At 38.9% G+C, this 22,178-nt stretch overlaps 1 protein-coding gene and 1 long non-coding RNA gene across 3 annotated transcripts in view; both read right to left on the bottom strand.

Annotated features, from left to right (window-relative positions):
• CSMD1 (CUB and Sushi multiple domains 1) overlaps nucleotides 1–22,178 on the bottom strand; it is a 1,991,107-nt gene that overhangs the window by 1,496,444 nt on the left and 472,485 nt on the right. The gene's annotated exons all lie outside the window — the stretch shown is intronic.
• Nucleotides 1,437–4,151, bottom strand: LOC142071392 (uncharacterized). The gene is made up of 2 exons (XR_012667424.1): nucleotides 4,058–4,151; nucleotides 1,437–1,679 (listed from the first exon to the last, which is right to left on the bottom strand). It is a non-coding gene; the product is annotated as an uncharacterized LOC142071392 (long non-coding RNA).

A 22,178-nucleotide genomic window follows, 5' to 3' on the forward strand; every position in this document is an offset into this window, starting at 1 on the left:
ATCCAGAGACTCTCAGGTTTTTCTGCAGTTTCAAATCGCACGATGACATACAGTGTCTTATTGGAGGATAAATTATTAAGGCACTTTAAGAACCTTTTAAGTACACCATTAGTAAAAATTGGTTTACCATCCACAGACCATGGTATGCTGATATGACTGAGAGGGGAATCCTCACTGAGCTCCTTTCTTACAATACAATAAATATTTTAATATAAGCAACTGGTGTTGTAGATGGATCGATGTACAAAAAAATCCACATTAAAAATTGATATCTTGTTGTAACAAGAAGTCCAATACTAATGGTAGAGGCTTGATTAACCCTCTGGATAGGTGAATTAAGTCCAGGTGTCACTGTTTTCTGGCCCAGCTGGTGCTATTAAAAGAACCCTGGCTTTGTCTTGTTTTATTTTGTTCATCACTCTTTGAATTATAGAAAATGGGGGAAATGCATACTTCAAGCTCTGATCCCAATTTATTAGGAACAAATCCAATATCCTGTCTCTCCCTGCTCTGACACAAAAAAAATCAATTCTTCCTGTTGTTGCTGGGGGTAAAAAGATCTATTATTGAATTCCCCTAAAACCTGAAGAGATGGATTACTACTTTGTCTTTCAAGGACTACTCAGGCATTTGACAGGTCAACCTGCTCAAATGATCTATAAAGGTGTTTCCCCCCCGCCCCTCCCAATATATGAATTGCTTTTGGGTGATCATCCTATTCTATACATCACTCCCAAAGCACTTTGCATAATTGTAGGGAATGAGCCTCACGTTATTTGTTCAGATAAGACAATGCCATCACAGTGTCTGTCAGCACTTGAACTACCCTATGTTTGACCTGAGCCAGAAATGACTTTAGAGCCAACCTGACTGCTCTCAGCTCTAGATATGTAGATTCTTTTCTTCTGGTGATCAGTGAGGTCTGACTAACCGATTGTTTTTTAAATGGGCTCCCCATCCCAGTGTGGATTCATTGGCAGTAAATATTACTGACATCAGAGGGAAAATGAAAGATATACCTTTCATTACATTTGGAGTGCTTGCCCATCACATCAGTGTTGTTAACACCTGCTGTGGAATTACCAATTTGCAATGCATGCTGTCTAAACCTGGTTTGTAATTTTTCACTAACTGCTGTTGCAGGTCTCTCATCCAAAAAATGAGCATATGGGGACACTGATGGGGTTGATGCCAAGAGACCCATTAACCTGAGGAAAAAAAGAGAATTGTCTGTTTTGGGGACTGGAGAAGGAGATGTACAGACAATTTTATTTTCATAACCCTCTCTTCTGAGAGAAATGCTTTTGCTATATAATCAAATCTACCATGGGCCCTCAAGAAAGGGATTCTCTGAGGTGGATTTAGGAACATTTTTTCCAATTTAGGAATAATCTTAGATTGGCAAAAACTAAACATTTGTTTTACATGTAACAGAATTTCATCCATCAACAATGCTTTTATTAATCAGGAGTCTAGGTAAGGATATACATACATCTCCTCCTTTTTAGATACACTGACACCACAGACAGACATTTTTATACACCCTCAGAACTGTGGATAAACCAAAGGGCAGGACCTTTTACTGAAAACGGGCCTCTCAGCATGAAACACTGATATTTTCAATGACCAGTTCTTATTGAAAAAAAATAATATTTTAAATCCAGAGCTGCAAACCAACCCTGAAAAGAAAGAGAAAGGATTATAGAAGTTAGAGACAATATAGGGAAACAAAACTTTTTTATACAGCTATTTAATTTTCTGAGATCCAAAATGGGACAATGGCGCCCCACCTTTTTTTGGAATTGGAAAATAATGTGAATTAAAACCTTTTCCTTTGTGTTCATGAGGCATTGTCTCTATTGCTCTGGACTGTAACAGAAACTGAAACTCATTTCTGAGCAAACCAAGATGAACCAGATCCCTGATAAGGAATGAAATAGGGGGAGGGGAGGGTGAGCAGTTATTGGGAGGAAGGGGTTTGAACTGTATCAAATAAAATAACTCCATGCAATAATCTTCAGAATCCACCTGTCTGATGTTATTAATGCCCACTGATGGTAAAAAGGGCACAAATAATATAGATGTATAGCTGGCTGATCTATAGTTCTCTGTCCTTATGTCAAATCTGAGGCCTTGCAGGAATCGCAGGAGGAGGAGGTTGTTTTCTCCTTATTATCATGCAGTTTAAGTGACACTCTTCCTTTGTTGTTGATGCTGAGAAGCAAGATGTTGATGCTAATAACAATTAATTCTTTGATAGTAGTAAGGAACTGATGAAGGAGGCTGGTATTTTCTTTGGTATCTGAATAGTGGAGCCAAAGGTTCTCTCTTTGCTGTATTAAAGAAATTTAAGGATCTAGCTATAGATAAGTCTTAATTTTCTAGCAAGTCATCAGTTTTTGCACTAAACATACCATTTCTTCAAAAGGAAGATCTTTAGCCCTCATCTTTGCCTCTTGAGGAAGACCACTGATCTCAGCTATGCATGCCTTATTAATTTGATAGCCAAAGCTATTGCCCAAGCTGGAGCATCTGAAGAATAAAGTGCAATGTTTTTCCCTTCCATCAAAAGGACATTTGCTAACTTTCTGTGTTCCTCTGACATTTGAATTTGTCCCCCTAGGTAATATTGGTATATAGCCATGTCAGCTTCATAATTTGATATATTATAGAATCACAGAAGTTTAGGGTTGGAAGAGACCTTAAGAGGTCATCTAGTCCAAACCCCTGCTCAAAGCAGAACCAGTCCCATCTAAATCATCATACCTAGGGAGGTAATGGGTTGCCCCCCTAGGTAACCCATTCCAGTGCTTCACCACCCTCTTAGTGAAATAGTTTTTTCTAATATCCTAACTAGACCTCCCACACTGAAACTTGAGATCATTGCTCCTTGTTCTGTCATCTGCCACCATGGAGAACAGCCTAACTCCATCTTCCTGGAGAGCCCCCTTAAGCAAATTGACAGTATTTATTGTGAAATGTGTCAATACTACAATGATTGATGACATATAGGAAACTGAAGTTAGATAGAAGTCAGCACTTAAGTTGGCTAGTAGAATCTCTCTTTTATCCTATGAATTATTTTAATATTAATAATTAAATGTGTACAACTCTTAATTACACTTGGATCTGCAATAGAGCCTGGGACACTGTTGCTCAATATTGACAACCCCAAGTATTCAAAAATCATGAGTCACCCCCCACAAAATTGCAATGGGCTTAATCATAACACTTTAAGTGTGTGAATATTAATGCTAGTTAATATTAGTAGAATGCTATGTGTATACTGTATAATTTAATAATATAAAAATAATTAAGGCCCTACCTATCTTGTGATATTGCAGAAATTGCAGATTCCACAATATTAGGCTTCCCACTGCAATTTTGACAGAGGGAGCCCCAGTGTTTGCAGATCCGACAGTGGGAGCCCCTGCTCTCAACCCCGGGCGGCCAACAGCAGAAAATCATGGAAAAGTGATAATAGACTTCAGTAATAAAGTCCGTTATTACTTTTCCGGGATTTTCCATGGCTTGTCTGCAACTCAGCCACAATATTTTGACAATCATCCCGCAATTCGAGTTGGGATTTAAATATAATATATGGTTTTTTAAATTTACTTTGTTTTTTTAAATATTTAAGGTCCATATTTTCAAGATTGTTTCACAACCATGAGGTCTAGAAATGTACGACTCTCAGAAAGCTGAGATTCGTATATAGGCTTGTGACTCCAGAAGTTGGAGCTTAAGAAAAAGCATTAAATATCATGACACATGATAAAATGTGTTGGCAACCCTGGGTTGTGTACAGGCAGGTCTGGCAGTCCTTCTGAATGGTTTAGGAGGAGGTCTGACAAAACCACAATGAGCACCTTCTTTCCTCATGATAGGTGGCCAGAATGCTTTCCCTGTTTGAAAGGACAAAGTGGGATAACAAAGCCTTTTCTCCAAGCCCTAACTAGCACTTCCATATTGTCTGTCTCTATTTACTGTAATTTCAAGAAGAAAGGAAGTTGTCAGAATTTTACAAAAAAATTGATATAAAACTTATACCACTTACTTTTGGTATATTTATGATTTCTTTTTCAAGTGTTCTCTGCATATTCCCACTCCTGGGATGCTCTGACCGATGCAGCCTGAATGGTAGAATTCTAGTCAGCAGTAGCCATTGGAGTGCTTCCCTCCCCCCTTACCCACCCACCCCCCCACTAGTGAACATTGAATATTCCAGAGTGAGGATATAAAAAGGATGTGGCATTCCAGCTGCCTCAGTTCCTTCTAACTGCAATCAGCTGTCTAGTTCAGGAAAAACTTCAGGGTACTACCAGATTTGTACGTTGTTAGCTAGTTATTAAGTGATAGTAGGATTAGTTACTTGTTAGTTAGTATTTCTTTGTTATTTGTAAACATTTGGTTTGAAATAGCAGAACTAGAGAATAAAGAGTCCAGTTTTAAGAGATGTATATTGTTTCTGGCAGTGTTCCCAGTGTCTAGTCATGTACCAGATGCCTGGCATGTTTGAGAGAGGAACACTCACTCTCAAAATGCTCAATTTGCTTGACTGTTACAAAGTGAGCAAAGGAGAGACAGAACCTCCAGGAGATTTTATTACAACAAGCACTGACAGCAAAACCACCTGGAACCAGGTGAGAACTGGGTTCCGGCAGATCTTAGAGACCAGCACTGGCTCTGAGCAAATTTGCTTTAAAGAAGTGCAAGCCCTCTTCCTTGATACACTATATTCAAGGATCCAATAGTTGCAAGGGTCTAAAGAAGAAAACTACTGTAGTGTCAGCCTCCATTTCCAGAGCAAATCCAGTTAGAAAGAACTCAAACAGCTTAATGGGACTAAATCGGGGGGCCCGGATAATCTTCATCCAAGAATATTAAAGGAACTGGCACGTGAAATTGCAAGCCCATTAGCAAGAATTTTTTAATGAATCTGTAAACTCAGGGGTTGTGCTGTATGACTGGAGAATTGCTAACATAGTTCTTATTTTTAAGAAAGGTAAAAAAAAAGCAATCAGGGTAACTACAGGCCTGTTAGTTTGACATCTGTAATATGCAAGGTCTTGGAAAAAATTCTGAAGGAGAAAGTAGCTAAGGACATTGAGGTCAATTGTAATTGGGACAAAATACAACATGGCTTTACAAAAGGTAGATTGTGTCAAACCAACCTGATCTCCTTTGAGAAGGTAACAGATTTTTTAGACAAAGGGAACACAGTAGATCTAATTTATCTCGATTTCAGTGAGGCATTTGATATGGTTTCACATTGAGAGTTATTAGCTAAATTGGAAAAGATGGGAGTCAATATGAAAATTGAAAGGTGGATAAGGAACTGGTTAAAAGGGAGACTACAGCGGGTCACACTGAAAGGAGAACTGTCAGACTGGAAGGAGGTTACTAGTGGAGTTCCTCAGGGATCAGGTTTGGGACCAACCTTATTTAATCTTTTTATTACTGACCTTGGCACAAAAAGCGGGAATGTGCTAATAAAGTTTGTGGATGACACAAAGCTGGGAGATATTGCCAATACAGAGAATCATAGAATCATAGAATATCAGGGTTGGAAGGGACCCCTGAAGGTCATCTAGTCCAACCCCAGAAGGACTGGGATATCATGCAGGAAGATCTGGATGACCTTGTAAACTGGAATAATAGTAATAGGATGAAATGTAATAGTGAAAAGTGCAAGGGCATGCATTTAGGGATTAAAGACAAGAATTTTTGTTATAAGCTGGGGACTCATCAGTTGGAAGTAACAGAGGAGAAGAACGACCTTGGAGTATCGGTCGATAACAGGATGACTATGAGCCGCCAATGTGATATGGCCATCAAAAAAGCTAATGCGGTCTTGGGATGCATCAGGCAAGGTATTTCCAGTAGAGATAAGGAGGTGTTAGTACCATTATACAAGGCACTGGTGAGACCTCATCTGGAATACTGTGTGTAGTTCTGGTCTCCCCTTTTTAAGAAGGATGAATTCAAACTGGAACAGGTACAGAGAATGTCTACTAGGATGATCTGAGGAATGGAAAACCTGTTTTATGAAAGGAGACGCAATGAGCTTGGCTTGTTTAGCCTAACTAAAAGAAGGCTGAGAGGAGATATGATTGCTATCTATAAATATATCAGAGGGATAAATAGCAGGGAGGGAGAAGAATTATTTAAGCTCAGTACCAATGTGGACACAAGAATAAATGGATATAAACTGGCCATCAGGAAGTTTAGACTTGAAATTAGACAAAGGTTTCTAACCATCAGAGGAGTGAAGTTCTGGAACAGCCTTCCAAGGGGAGCAGTGGGGGCAAAAGACATATCTGGCTTCAAGACAAAGCTTGATAAGTTTATGGAGGAGATGATATGATGGGATAGCCTAATTTTGGCAATTAATTAAACTTCAATTACTAGCAGTAGATGCCCAATGGCCTGTGATGGATGTTAGCTGGGGTGGAATCTGAGTTACTACAGAGAATTCTTTCCTGTGTGTCTGGCTGGTGAGTCTCGCCCACACGCTCAGGGTTTATCTGATTGCCATATTTGCAGTTGGGAAGGAATTTTCCCCCAGGGCAGATTGGCAGAGGCCCTGGGGGTTTTTTCGTCTTCCTCTGCAGCATGGGGCACGGGTCACTTGCTGGAGGATTCTCTGCACTTTGAAGTCTTTAAACCACGATTTGAGTACTTCAATAGCTCAGACATAGGTTAGGGGTTTGTTACAGGAGTGGGTGGGTGAGAGTCTGTGGCCTGCGTTGTGCAGAAGGTCAGACTAGATGATCATAATGGTCCCTTCTGACCTTAAAGCCTGTGATTCTATTATTCTAGGTCAATTGCCTCCTGCGTCTTATCTATAATATTCTTGTTAATATACCCCAGAATGATATTAGTGTTTTTCACAACTGCATCACATTTTTGACTCACATTCAATTTGTGATCCACTACAATCCCCAGATCCTTTTTCAGCAGAACTGCCACCTACCCAGTTATGCCCCATTTTATCGTTATACCTTTGATATTTCCTTCCTAAGTGTAGTACTTTGCACTTATCTTTGTTCAATCTTGTTGATTTTCAGACCAATTCTCCAATTTGTCAAGGTCATTTTGAATTCTAATTCTGTCTTTCAAGGGGCTTGGAACCCCTTCCAACTTGGTATTATCCACAAAGTTTATAAGTATACTCTCCACTCCATTATCCAGGTCGTTATTTAAAATATTGGGCAGTAGCATACCCAGAACTGACCCACTAGAAACATCCTCCCAGTTTGAAAGACTGTACACAGAATAGTTATCAATGGTTTGCTGTCAAACAGTTGTGCACCCACCTCATAGTAATTTCATCTAGACCATGTTTCCCTAGTTTGTTTATGAGAATGTTACGTAGGACTGTCAAAAGCCTTATACAGCATACTACTATAGTCCAACTTGGAAGGCATCTATCTTCTTCTTCTAAGCATTTTAGGCATCTGGAGAGAAAAATAGAGTTTTAAAGGAGGACGATGGCTGGAACAACCTTGGGATGCTTCAGCAGCACACTGAGAGGAACAGAAACTGCATTAGAGGCAGGAAAATACTAGTCACTTCTAACATAACCATATAATTATTTGTCTAGGTTAGCCTTGAACTAACAGAGTGCAGCCCACTGCACCTCAAGAAGTACATCCATATTGTAGTACTACAGGAAAGTGAGACTTCTTAGAAAGGGTTTGTTCAAAAGGGACTACAGAATGTTTGCTGAAGAAGATATAATTATATAAAATTCCAAAAGTGGCACAGTTTTTGAGCACATCAAATCCACTTAAGCATTTACAAGCATCTTTCCACAAGTAATTGCATTTCCACTAATAAAGCAATATTTGTAAGGAAACAGATATTACATTGCATACGTTCTAACTTCTTTGTTAGAACAAACAGATCTTGTAATTTTGTGATTGTTGAAATGAAAATAAAATGTATTCCTCAAACTGAGGAGGATGAGAGGAAGTACAAAAGTAAAAAGGGAAATCCTTTTTAAAATATATAAAACAACAAAAAAGGAAAACTGTTAGCCATCATGCTCATCATTCAATGTGTCCTGGAGTAGCAATAAAATATGTGCAAAATAAAGTGACATATAAATGCAGTTAACTGACAGCACAGTAGCCATGGAACAGATTAGTTCAATATATCCTCAGTAGACATCAGGTAGTTAAGTAGAAAAATAAGCTTGAGACAAGTAATATGCTAGCCTTCTCAGGGTTCAGAGATATAAAACTCTTGTAGCAATTTTATTAACTACATGAAATCGGGATTTGAGATCTTTGGACTGATGCACAACTTGTATTCCTGCACTTTTTGAGGATTTATTTTCAGCATAGGAGGTGCTGAATCTTAACCAAATGTTACCTTGTTTTTTTCCAGCTTTTTGGAGGACTGCATTTAATATAAATTGAGTAGTGAGGCAACTGATAGGATTCAGGAGAAATGAACAAAAAAAAAATAAGAACAGGGAAGAGACAAGAAGATAAAAGAAAACTTAAGTAGAGAGTTTGCTTTAGCTTGCTATTTAGGACCTGTCATAGGGTGGCTGCCTTTTTAGTGGGATTTGGACCCTGAACCCACTGTGACTAATGCTCTGTGGCCTCACAGCAGTTCAAGTGATGATCTGAATATCACTTGGTCCTCAACAAATCCAGCAAGTATAGCCAACTGGAGAGCTGCTGAGAGAAGGTAGGCTCCTGCAGGAGTCTCCAGGTCAGGGGAAAATAATCCAGATTATAGAAGATACAGAAGCAAATGACCAGCAGAATGTAATCCTGTGGGTGTTAAAGGAACCTGTAGAAAACACCAGGGCCAGGGAAAAAGACGTAGCTGATTTGTTGAGCATGTCTTAAATATTTTTATTTTGAAGAAATGAAGCTGAAGTCCTGTGTGTTCTTTGGTGAATAAACCAATAACATAACCCACTGGCCCTACCCATTTTACTAATAGCTTGATTACCCATTTCTTTTATCTGCAGAGACCTACAATGCTGCAGTCTGTTAAAGGTAATTTCCAGAAAACTGAAGAACTTTTCTAACCATCCACAGCATGTTTCTTAAAATGCTCAGAATTAAGAATGTTTCCATTTTTACAGATCTGTTTTCCCAGAACACGGACTATCTGCATTCCATGGACTAAACAAATGAGGCCCCGATTCAGAACCTAAGTATATTCTTGCAGTTAGGGCCCAGATGTCCATATACAGCCTTTTGCAATTCTTCTCCCTCCTATCATGAGGTATCCAGAAAAAGTGCTTACAAATGCAACAAGACAAACTAATGTGCAACAGCAAAGCCTCGGAGATCATGGGGCTGGATTATTGGCAGAGTTTTTGATAAGGCTTCTCTTTCATGGTACAATAGCAAAATATCCCTTACAGGTTTGAGCCATCTATAATCACGTTATGATTGTTCTGCATTCTTTACATGCCTGTCTATAAAACTGTGATTTGACTTTAAATTTGCACTATTGCATTTTAAAGCCCTTCTCATTGTGGGCCCTGACTTCGTTCAAAACCTATCCCTTGAACTGATGGGTATCTGCATTCAAACACCAGACATCATTTCAAAACAAGGCTGCTGAACATGGCAAGAAATCATACTGCTCCCTGAAATCTGATTGATTCCACACAGTATCTCCCCATCTAAGAAATATCTGGAATTGTTTCTCCGCCCGCCATAAAATATAGGGGTGTTTTCACAATGACCACTGTGGATTTTATATATATTTCACATCATTCACTTTCTTTCCTTTTAAGAAAGCTGGACTACTTGTGCATTTTGGCATTTTAAGAGGCTAGAATATTATATGTGGAATTGATAGTTAAAAGTTGCCTGACCTTGTTTTCAGTTGCTTATCACTTTTTCAAACTGTAACCATTTGAACTGAAATTTCCCATGCTGAGTGTCAGTCTGCAGACTGACTTTTGGGTGTCGGGGGTGAGGAGAGAGAGGGAGGGGAAATTTCAGCTAAAACAATTCAGCCATTTCCAAGAACCAGATTAGGGGAAAATATTTTGCTTTGTCCATGTTAAAATATTCTTAAAACCAAACCTCAAGTGCCTCCATCTTTGGAGCAAGGGCTTGAAATTTGGCAGGGAGATTATGCTAGTTTAAAGGATATGACTTTTGTCCCATCCTTGTGACAATCCACCCAATATCTGACCAAGGTATAAGCCTCTGAAAAACTGCAGTTTGCACATACTAGTAGAGGCTTGCTAGTGTTTGGTTCCAATTCCTTACAGTTCCTATGGGCCAAATGAACAGTATATGCACCATCTGCATCAACAGCTAAGAAGAACTTTCCCTGAAAGTTCCTCCTAGAAGCCAGGTGCCATTGTGGCACCAAGCACTGGATCTGAGATCAGGGATCTGTGTGCTCAACATGAGATGAGGCAGGGGTCCTGTGGAAAACAGACTTTAATAACAGGATTATATACTATCATAATGGATAAAAGCAAGGGGACAGAAATAATTCTCTTTTTTATGAGAGAAAACTTAATTTCCTAAATTTGAGTACTTGAATTTGTAACTTTAATGTTCTTTTAATGTTGCCTATTTGGTATGTAATATTTGTATTAGAATGTATTTGTTTCTATTCTAGAATACATTGTCCCAAGTGACTTGGTTATAGTACTTGATGTAACAAGAATGCTGATTCTAGTGTCTTTACTAAGGCAAAACTCCCAGTGAAGTATGGACTAGAAAAAACTTACCAGGATTGGGCCCTATGTTTTAATTCTCTCTATGACGTTGCACCCCATAATGCTTTATAGAAATATGCTTATGAATGTCAATATTATATAACTGGAATATGTTTTATGCTAGATACGCCATGTAACATCTCTTTACAAAGGCTATGTTCTACTGCATGCATTCATCCTTTTCATATGCATGTATAATTTTTATATCTGAAGTTATGAGCGTTGGCTCTATACTTGTATTTAAAGTGTTTGCTGTAGAAAGCACCTAAGGCAGATTTGATCAACAAGTGTGAAGGGGTTATTCAAGTAAATGGAAGTACTTGGCAAACAATGAACCTTGAGAGACACCAATACACATCTGAGCTTTCCTGAGATGTGGCATCCGCTGGTAAAGTTCTGAGTCATGCATGGACAAGTAACTTGCCCATGAGACTCCAAAACTCCATCTTGCAGCTGGATTCTGCATAGGAGAGAAGAAGGGGTTTTCACCCACAAGAGAAAGTCTATTTAAGCCCCTGGAAACCCCTCCATTTTGTCTTCAGCTGGCTCAAGCGGTAGCCTTTCCACCCCCAAAGGATACCTGAAAGAAACTGGAACAAAGGACAGTAACTACAGGGGTGTGAGTGATTGCTGGACCCAGACTAGAAGGAGGTTAGTCTGTAAAAGAAGCTTACTGGAACATCTCTGAGGGTGATATTTAATCTGTAATCACTTTCTTACTGTATTAGGCTTAGACTTGCATGTTTTATTTTATTTTGCTTGGTAATTCACTTTGTTCTGTCTGTTATTACTTGGAACCACTTACATCCTACTTTTTGTATTTAATAAAATCACTTTTTACTTATTAATTAACCCAGAGTATGTATTAATACTTGGGGGGATGAACAGTTGTGCATATCTCTCTATCAGTGTTATTGAGGGCGAACAATTTATGAGTTTACCCTGTATAAGCTTTATACTGGGTTAAATGGATTTATTTGGGGTTCGGACCCCATTGGGAGGTGGGTGTCTGAGTGTTGGAGACAGAAATACTTCTTAAACTGTTTTCAGTTAAGACTGCAGCTTTTGCAGGATGTGGTTCAGACCTGGGTCTGTGTTTGTAGCAGCTACTATATAGTGTGCCTCGCTGAAATCAGGCAGGGCACTGAAGTCCCAAGCTGCCAGGGAAGACAGGCTCAGAGGTAGTCTCAGCACATCAGGTGGCAGTCCCCAAGGGGGTTTCTATGATCCAACCCATCACACTCTCTCTATAAATATTTTAAATATTATCAATAGACTTTCTCTGCCCTGGATTTTGGGGTGAAAGGAGAAATCTACGACCAGCATTTGGTAAATAAAACCCAATTCTCCTAAACTTAAAAATGCTGAAAAAAACAAGAAACAAAACCCCCTCAAATATCCACCAAATAAAATTTCTGAATCCTAGTATCTATGTATTTGAGATTTCATTGTGAATTAATGTTTCTCCTGACAGCATCGGGTTTTTTTTTTTCAGAAGAAAAATTAGCTTATTACAATACAAATAAAACAATAATAAAAACACTCCAGTCATGTTTATTTGGTCAGTAAAGCAATGATATTTGACTCTTACAAAAGTTAATTGCTTGACTTATTAAAGATGCATGTTTCTGGAATTTAAGGACACATACATGACATTGTTTTCAAAATTCTTTTCACTCTCCATCGCTACCATGATTTAGCATATTCAAGACAACTTCACAGGTGTCTAGACTGAATCTTTGTGTGACCCAGTGCTCTTCCCTTTATGCATTTAGCACTGAATACTGTCCTAAAGCCTAATTATAGACAATTCACAAGGAAAATTAAATAGATCTCATTATTCACAATGTTTCAGCTAAAGACATGGTTCTTTTCTTTTTATAATCCTTCCTGTCACATAAGAAGTCAAAACCCCACATGATCAAATGATTGCTATTCTTAACTTGGAATGTCTTTTTTTTAAACACATATCATAGCTTGTGATTTAAGAAGTTGAAGAAAACATATCTTATCCCATGCAAACTCATCACAAATGAACAGATCACAAAGAAATCAGAATTTGTTACCGAGTGAGAACAATAATTACACAATGTTTTGTTTGTCTTAAATGGAAATGGAAATTCTCAGTTTGGGAATCCGGAAATTAAATTCCACATTCTTCTCACATACTTGCACAATTCACGGTGACTTCACTGAGAGCTGGACTTAAGAACACAGCATAGTCCTGATTTTGAAAGGGCAGTGTCAGAGCTATGTGGCAGCAGGAATCTGATTTTCTAATCTGAGCCACTCCTCTCCGGGAAACATGCATGCACTAATTTATAACATATATATTATACACAAAAAGCTGTATTAAAAGAACATTAAGTTTGCAAATGTAAGCATTGAAAAGTTAGGAAATGACAGAATTAAGGTGGCCTGTGCAATCTTTTTTCTGCCCCTTTTAACATATGCATTATGGTACAGTCTTTAATTACATGATCACATACTGTTTTTTCCACTGAACTCCTGCCTCATCTCAGAGTGAGACAAATAAGCCTATTTTTCTGCAGTATTTGAAGGACATCCCAAGCACTACAACGGACAATCTTATCTACTTTTCTGCAGCTCTCACAGCAAAGTAACTTACCCAAGCAACTCTAGACTTACAAAGAGAATGTCATATATAAGGTAATTCCAAGGTGAAGAAAGGATGTAGTTCTGTATATCCAAGGTTGGACCAGAGATGACAACCAAATACATCCCAGCAGGAATTCAAGGTGTACTAAATAATCTAAAATAAAAAGGAGGATCTTGTCTGCAGTGTTGTTGTAGTTGTGCTGGTTCCAAGATATTAGACACACAAGGTGGGTGAGGTCATCTTTTTTATGTCATTATTTATATTTTTATCAATATCTATATCTATCTATCTATCTATATATACAGATACACACACACGTATATACATGCATGCACATATATATATAAGAAATGTGTATTTTCATCACTATATATATACACACACACACACACACACACATACATATAATGATGAAAATACTAATAGGATATATATTATATGCTAGCCAGCATATATATACACACACATTAAGCATTAACATTACCACAAATACTGAAACAGTTTTATAGCCTAAACTATACCATAATCCTGTTCACTTACACGAAGTATCCCATAAGACCTTGAATTCGCTGAAGTAAGCATCTGACACAAGCAGATAGGAAACTTGTCACAATGAAGATACATTCATTCTATATCTTTGTACAAGTTATGGAAGACCTTCATGGATATGATACTTTTCAAAACAGATATAAGGAAAGAACAGAATAACAAGGTACAGAATGGAACAAACTGATGAGTTGGATTTTAGTGACGTGAAAAGAACTGTGTAACTTGTAAAATCATAATACCAGCTGAAATGTGTAATTGGGGAGCACACCTTCTGCGTAAGCTGAATGTGACATCATTGCATGGGACTATTCTTTGGAGACTGGCAGGGGTGAAAGTATCATTTCACAGTTACTGGTACGTGGGCTGGAGCAGGCCCCCGGAAGGGGTGGGGTCTTGGGTGGAAAGGGCAGGATTGGGGGGGGTCAGCATCCCCCAGCCAGCCCATCCCACACTACCTGGCCTGTGCCGCCTGGGGCTCCAGCGGCAATTTAAAGGGCCCTTTTAAATAGCAGCTCCAGGGCAGCTGCTCCTTTTGCTCCCCCCATCGGCGGCCCTGGGGTAGGGGGGGCAAAAGGGGCAACAATGTTAAAGCGCTGCCACGGCCAAGTACGTGCCAGTACCGGTGGCCACTTTTTCCTGGTACAACGTACCGGCCCGTACCAGCTTACTTTCACTCCTAGAGACTGGTATCATATAGAACCATTTTTCTGTACCATATTAATAAATCTGAGTGACACTAGTTATTTGGTTTCGAGTACATTTCATAATGAAATAACAATCCAAAGTGTAGTCAAGCAACTGACTATACAATTCATCAACAATATTAACACCATACCTATGTTACTGAATGACATAACTACTAATCTCTAGCCATGGCTATTGACATCAACTTGGTACCAACTAGACCAACATTCATAAATTCTCTTAATTCAATAGATTTAGAGGCAACATGTAAAGATATTCCTGCTCTTGCTGGAGAAAATGAGTGAAATATATTAGAACTTGCAGGTCTTTGGATCAGAAACCTAGATAAGTTTGTTATCTCTGTTGGGAAAGGACTAACCTTGTTCTACAGGCAAGAAAAATACCAGTTAATACAAGATGGAGACTTTGTACTGATGAATGGAAAGTCTTCTCAAAGAGTCTGTGAAGACATCATCATCTTTCCCTGGTAGATGTGACATTGGACCCATCCAGTGAGGATACTGAACTTTATGAACAAGAAATTTCCCTGACAACTGGCTACAGCAAACCCTTCTTTGGTGGTGCATGTAATGCATTCCCGTAATGCTGCCCATCAGAATTTAGCCAGACGTGGATTTCAGGATGGGAGGAAGCTTTGCTGGTCAAAGAAATAACTCCCAGCTCTAGTATATTTATGCAGAGCCACATCTCTCACTGAGATCACAAATCTGGGAGTGGATAGAGATTAAAATAAAAAATCCTTTCCACCACCTGGAATTATTACTGCAGATGGCAGGAAGGTGATAAGGGCACTGAAGAATATGTTTTTTCCTATTGTATTTGGAAAATACTGAGATGTTGTGGCTCAGGTACTCCTAGTTTCAAAAGGTGCTGGAATCATGAAGAGACCTGTTGAAGTCTGTGACATAGCTTGGCATTAAAGCTATCATATAACAGCACCAATAAGAAATCTGTCCACTATTACAGAAGAGCCACCTGGATATTTTGAGGGTCAAGTCTATACGCAAAGACATTCCCAGCTATTCAGGGAGAATAATCATGACAGCCAGGCATTAAATGGAACATCAGCTCTCAAAGAAAGGCCAGTGGGTAAGATATAGTTTTTCTGATAGAGATCTTCCTGGATTCCAATTAGAGGTATGTGAACAGATGGATATGAAACCATACTACAGAATAGGGAGTACCACTGGAACACTTCTGGAAATTGGAAAGAGCTGTCTCTGGAACCCAAAGCAAGTATGATGTCCCCTCAGGGAAACATTACACCCTGACAGCCCCATGCCATGAAGTCCTATTGTCCACATTGTACGATAGGTGGCAAATCTCATTCACAGTGTGGCCAGAAAACAAGCTTTATGAACTATTAAGCATCAATGATGAATAGCTCAACCCTTAGGTGCAAATCTACCATCTCACATGGGAGGAATCAACATTAGGTTTACTGAGGCCTTCTGAAAAGCTGGACTGACTTCCATTGGACTAGAGTTTTCTACCGGATCCAAGAGCTAAGGATGTTTCTCCTATCCGTACAGTGGGGATATCAAAGATACGATCCAATCGTAGATACTGTACTCTATGGTTGGGCCAGAACCAAACCTGAAAAGTCTCTTTCCTGGAATAGACCCAGGCACTAGTTATAATTGGTGCTAGTATATTATTGGGTTCTGAGCTACCTAACAAAAATTCCACCTATGAGAGGGTCAGACATACAAATCCATCAGTGTACTTATGTTGGATCCAGGGAATATAAAAAAGTGGTTCCCAGAGGCCCTCACATATAGCTCTAAATCTAAGTAGTACTTCTATCTTCTCTGCTGAACCTTGGCCATGCACCCTTTAATTCCTTAACTAAAAAGGACTGCAGATATTACTTTTTGATTTTGCATCCAAGGGCTCTGAAAAACTTTGAAGCCAATAGGCAGTCCTTCCAGGTATAGATGAGTCCTGTGACACCATAACCTGTTTCTCCTACAGAGGCTGCATACCCGAGAAATAATCAGATCCACGAGACCTCAGAATCAACAGAACTCAGGTGGGCATAGTCCCCATATATCTTAAAGGAGCCTGTGATCCAGGTGTCAATGCTTAGCCTATCATAGCCTGAGAAGCTATATTGTTGTGAAATCTTGTCCTGGGCAACTAAAGCTCTGGTAGACAATTCATACTTAGGGATGGGCAATGAGCCTAAAAGAACCTTAACAATTCCTACCCAGAACCAAGAGAACTGAAAGTTACAGAATCATATAAATCAGCTTCTAAGACTACTGACAATAGTTTAAAAAGTGATCAGTCCCTCTCCTCTCACTTACAGGGCAAGAGCCTGACAGATGGAGCATCAGAAGAAAAAGAACCTCTCCCAGCCAAGCAGGGCACAGAATGAGTGCATCTGAAAACGGCCAAATAGGAAACACAACATGAACACTATCCTGTAACAGAGATCCACCATCCCAGATCTGATTAGAAGTTTGTAAGGCATTTCCCCTTTCAATTGTTATGAGAACCTCCACACTGGATCTGCTTGCTCATGACACTATGTTAGACACAGAATCAGTAAGGCAAGAAGTTCTGCAAATATCATGGTTTTGAAATTGCAAAAACAGAATGCTGTTGTGGGTAGATCCTGGGTTTCAGTGGTAGAGAACCATTAGAAAAGTGACTCAACAGGAAAAGGTTTCAGATCTTAATTTTGGCTGGATCCCAAGTAATCTGATCCATGCTTGGCTTCCAGACCTCGGCTCTGCAATTCCAGATCCTTTGGCAACCAGATCCAAATGGCTGGAAAGTCACTTTAGGCACATAGCTAAGTATTCTAGGTCAGTGGTTCTCAACCCGGGGTACGCATACTCCTGGGGGTACACAAAGGTCTTCCAGGGGATACATCAAGCTCATCTAGGTATTTGTCTAGTTTTACAACAGGCTACATAAAAAGCACTAGCGAAGTCAGTACAAACTAAAATTTCATACAGACAATGACTTGTTTATATTGCTCTTTACTACACACTAAAATGTAAGTGCAATATTTATATTCCAAGTGATTTATTTTATAATTATATGATAAAAATGAGAAAGTAAGCACATTTTCAGTAATCATGTGTTGTGACACTTTTGTATTTTTATGTCTGATTTTGTAAGCATGTAGTTTTTAAGTGAGGTGAAACTTGGAGGTACGCAAGACAAATCAGACTCCTGAAAAGGGTACAGTTGTCTGGAAAGGTTGAAAGCCACTGTTCTAGGTCAACCCGGACAAACCCAGAGACCCTGCCAGTGACCAGCCTGAGGAGCCTGCATCATCAGTAGCGGTGCATGAAGTGGCCCTCAAATTCCTGCAGGTCTAAACAGAGCCTGTGCTAGATGGGCATCTCCTGTTCTCCTTCTTTTAAAAGAGATACCTGATTAACTGACAAACTACCTATAAAATAAAATTTTCCCCAAAAGGGTAGAAAAAGAGGAAAAGAAGGGAAAAGAGAGACAAGGAAAGCACTGTGGACCCTCAGTGTGATACAAGTTCACTGTTTATACCCTTAGAACCTTCCGGGATGAGAAAGGAAGGGAGGGACAGGTGGCCCAAAGGACACAGATTTCCAGAAATTTCTGGAAGCACAGGCACCTTGATAGCACAAGTGGGAATATGCGGAGGCTACACAAAGAAGAACCCTGAATTCCATTTGAAGCTCTGGAGGAGAGTGTTCTCTTCCCAATTTCCTCAAAGCTTAACCCCTTCCCCCCTAACTCCTCCAAACTGTCCCTTTCCCAGTCCTGTCTCTTCCTCACCCACTGCCAATCCCCAATCCTCAGGCTTCTCATATTCATCTCAGTCTCCTTTCACACGCAGTCCAAGTGTCTCTCTCCAAACTCAATGTTTGAGTCCCAATCTCTCACCCCTGCCCCTCCAGTTCCTGATCTCTTCTCCTTCTCACACCCTATCTCAGGTTCCTTTCCCAGCTAGCCCCTGTTCCCCTCTCCCCCTCCTGGCTTCTTGTCTAGCTAGTCTGTTCCCTCCAACCATCCATTAGCTCCCAGTCCCCATCCCTCTATTTGTCTAGCCAATCACAGTCTCCCCATTCCTTACCCAAACTTAGTGTTCCCTCCCAGCCAACTGCTCCTGATCCCCCTCCATTTCCTTCACATCTCCCCCCAACCCAGTCTCCCCCCATGGCTCTCAGTCCCCACAAACAACCAGTTCCAGCCTTCCCTGCCTCTCAGTCCCAGGATTCTTGCTGATGCTCTCAGTCACAGTTTCTGCCCCTCTTCAGTCCCAGTGTCAGACTCCTTGTCCCAATGTACTCCTCTGCCTTCCCCCAGGTCTGGGTTTGTCCGCTCTGCATTTCAAATCAGACCACTATCTTCTCCACACAAAAAACAACATATTTTTCCTTAGCTTCAGTCTTGGAAATGGCTGAATTTTTTTGGCTGAACTTTTAAAAATAAAAATAATTAGCCACAGGTAGATACCCAGAATGGAAAATTTCAGCCCAAATGGTTAAGGTCTGGCAAAGTTACAAGCACCTGAAAGCAGTCTTAAAATGGCAAGTTTCCAATAACCTTAATAGTAGATGGTGCCATCGGCTCTGCTTATAAATATTTGCACCATACTAAATCCATGTTTATGCAAAAGTAGTATAAATAGATGTATTGAGGTAACATGCAGCAAATCATCTTAGTAATGCTCTTTTCTAGGGAAATGTTAAAAGCTGAAACGCCCCAGAAAAACAACATCTATACTCTCCAGGACTTATTCCTGTCTCACTTACACACTGGTGCAAATCAAGAGTCCTGCCAGTGCAGACAATGGACATACTAATCCTAGTGTAAGAGGAGACTCAGGCTGGTGAAACGTTTTATAGCTTCACATTGATTTCCTGCTTATACACAGCCAAAAAAGTTCGTAGGGGAATAACTAGAATCCACTAAGGGTAGACGAGAAACTCCAGTCTGAGATTTCCTACCAGATGCCACATGTGGAAACTGTTAGTGAACAGGATCAGGATGATTATTAACCAGCAAATGGCTAGATCTTCATTTTGGAATAATTCATCAAAATTTTATCTCAGGAAAGACAGATATTTATTCTGTACTAGAAACAAATAGAAGTCATTTTCCTAGATTAACTATGTGGCAGGGTGTTTGGTTACACTCTAATATGAAACACTGAACAGCTATCTGCCAGCACAACCACGGCCCTTCAATTTATTGACACAGCTTAACCATAACGTAAATCTGCAAGTTCATTGAAGAGCCACTATAAAATAAATATCAGCTTCATTACAATATTACAAAAATGAACTTGAGGGATTTTAAAAACTATAAAAAATGCTATATTCTCACATTTTCCTAATCAATTAATTGTCAGAGACTCAGGCAATTCAAAATATAGTCTATGGTTTGAAATTATTAATACACACACACACATATATATATATATATATATATATATAAAAACTGTGTTTATACACACACACACACACACTTATTAATTGTAATTCCCTGGAAATATTTGATTGTAGTTCATGATCATATATTAATGACAATATACTATATAATATGTTGAATAGGCAAAAAGCCAGCTCCTACCATGGACTTAACTGGAAGCAAGACTGGAATTATATTCTAAATAAGGGTGAAGCTGGTAAGTATCTGAGTTATCCAATACTATTGCCGCATTTTAAATATTAATAAGAGATTGAGAAAGCATCACCATGCTTGAGGCTTATATTTTCTCATAACATTATTTGCCCATTGAATGCCAAGGCTACGAGGCACTACAAAAGCAGAATTTGTGAAGTGTACCTTACTTTGTACATAATATATCACATCAAAGAATTAACTTTGACCTCTTGTGGATACAACTTCTCAGGATTTGAAATTCCATTTAGGTAACTTGCAAAAATGTAGCTGAAAGACAGACCATTCAAATATATTGCATTCATTTATAAGCTTTTTTAGATGGAAGACTTGTTCTTACTGTCTTTGTACAAAATAGTATCTCAACTTTTAGATTTCAGAGTAGCAGCCCTGTTAATCTGTATTAACAAAAAGAAAAGGCGCATAAGCTTTCGTGAGCGAAGTGAGCTGTAGCTCACGAAAGTTTATGCTCAAATAAATTTGTTAGTCTCTAAGGTGTCACAAGTACTCCCTTTCTTTCAACTTTTAGAGGTTTGCTATCTTGTCTGCATCTTTTAAAATATTTTAGTATATATTTTTATAGTGTAATTGATTGTTCTGCTAAAACAAAGTGCGTGCCACTTATGTAATTGTGATCTCTTGCAACTGTGCTTGGGTTGTAAAGTTAACTTTCTCAGTCTTTAACTTTGGACTATTCTTCAACAAACTCTGGTTCCAGTTGGCTAGCCAGTGACTTCCACCAATTACATGGTTTGACTTAGTTTAAAACTTTGGCAGCAAACATGTACTGCTTTTTATTATTTAAACTTCCATGATTTTAATAGATTATAGCAAGTTTAAGATTTTTAATAAGTTATAATTTCAAAATTTAATTGCCTCTATCCTTCTTGCTCTTCTCTCTGTATTGTTTTGTTATCCTCATGTTTAAGATTTGTAAGCTCTCCTTTGGGGAAAAAAATCATTATTTTTCTGAACTGGGAGGCTCCTAGCACACTTTTAAGTGCCATTAAAATAATGTAGAATAAGAAATTATAAGGAAAAGCATAATTTTATTAATGTATTTGTCTTAGCTATTTAATATTTAGCTTTATGTTTTCCAGAGCAATGTTATTCTATGCAAATTTTTAAAAACACAATCTATACTCAAGGATCAAAACTTACCTTACTGATGTACTTTCTTCTAAAGTTTTTAATATATATATTTCATATACATAGGTAGAGATCTCTCATCTGCCCACACTAATTTCTGAAGCTGCAAACTTAAAACACTCATCAGTTACAAATAGGAAAGAAATATTTAGTGGATATTTAAAATCAAACCTCCCATATAGTAAACTGTATGTGATTTATGTTTCAAAAGTAGTATGAGAATTCCTCCAGTATTCTTTGTGACTTTGGCTCAACTGTATGTTAATTTTAAAGAACAATTATAAAATAAACACTTCTGCATTGAAGGTAAGGGGGGCAGTAACCCCGCCCCTCCAAAAAAAAACATTCAATAGAAAAATGTTCAGAAAGGTTGCATATTCAAAACAGAGATCACAGCTCTCAGTCACTAGGCTAAGGAATTTGCATGCATAATAGTTTTGACATATTTTGCTCTCAGAAAAGGAAACCAGTTTCTCTAGATATTACCAAGCAGCCAAAAGAACAATATTCACATCCAATTCTGAAAAAAACAAACAAAAAAAAACCCCCTGAAGTTACTAGACATAAATAGGGGGATCAAAAACATGAAAAGAGTTGACCAGAGCCATGCCTACATGCAGCTGCAGAGGGAGCTAAGAGAGTGTATTGAAGAACCCAGAAACTCAGAAAGAGCACCCAGGCTCAGGGATTTAGACAGTGACCACACCACACCTGAAGTGGGGGTGAGGGACTTGTCCAGGCTTGCTGGAGGAAGGTAAAATGGATGGTGACTTGTTCATTCCCCAGCAAGCTCAGGAGGGGCCTGAGTTGCATAAT

The sequence above is a fragment of the Caretta caretta genome, chromosome 3 (genome assembly GCF_965140235.1).
Source record: "Caretta caretta isolate rCarCar2 chromosome 3, rCarCar1.hap1, whole genome shotgun sequence".
Taxonomy (NCBI): domain Eukaryota; kingdom Metazoa; phylum Chordata; order Testudines; family Cheloniidae; genus Caretta; species Caretta caretta.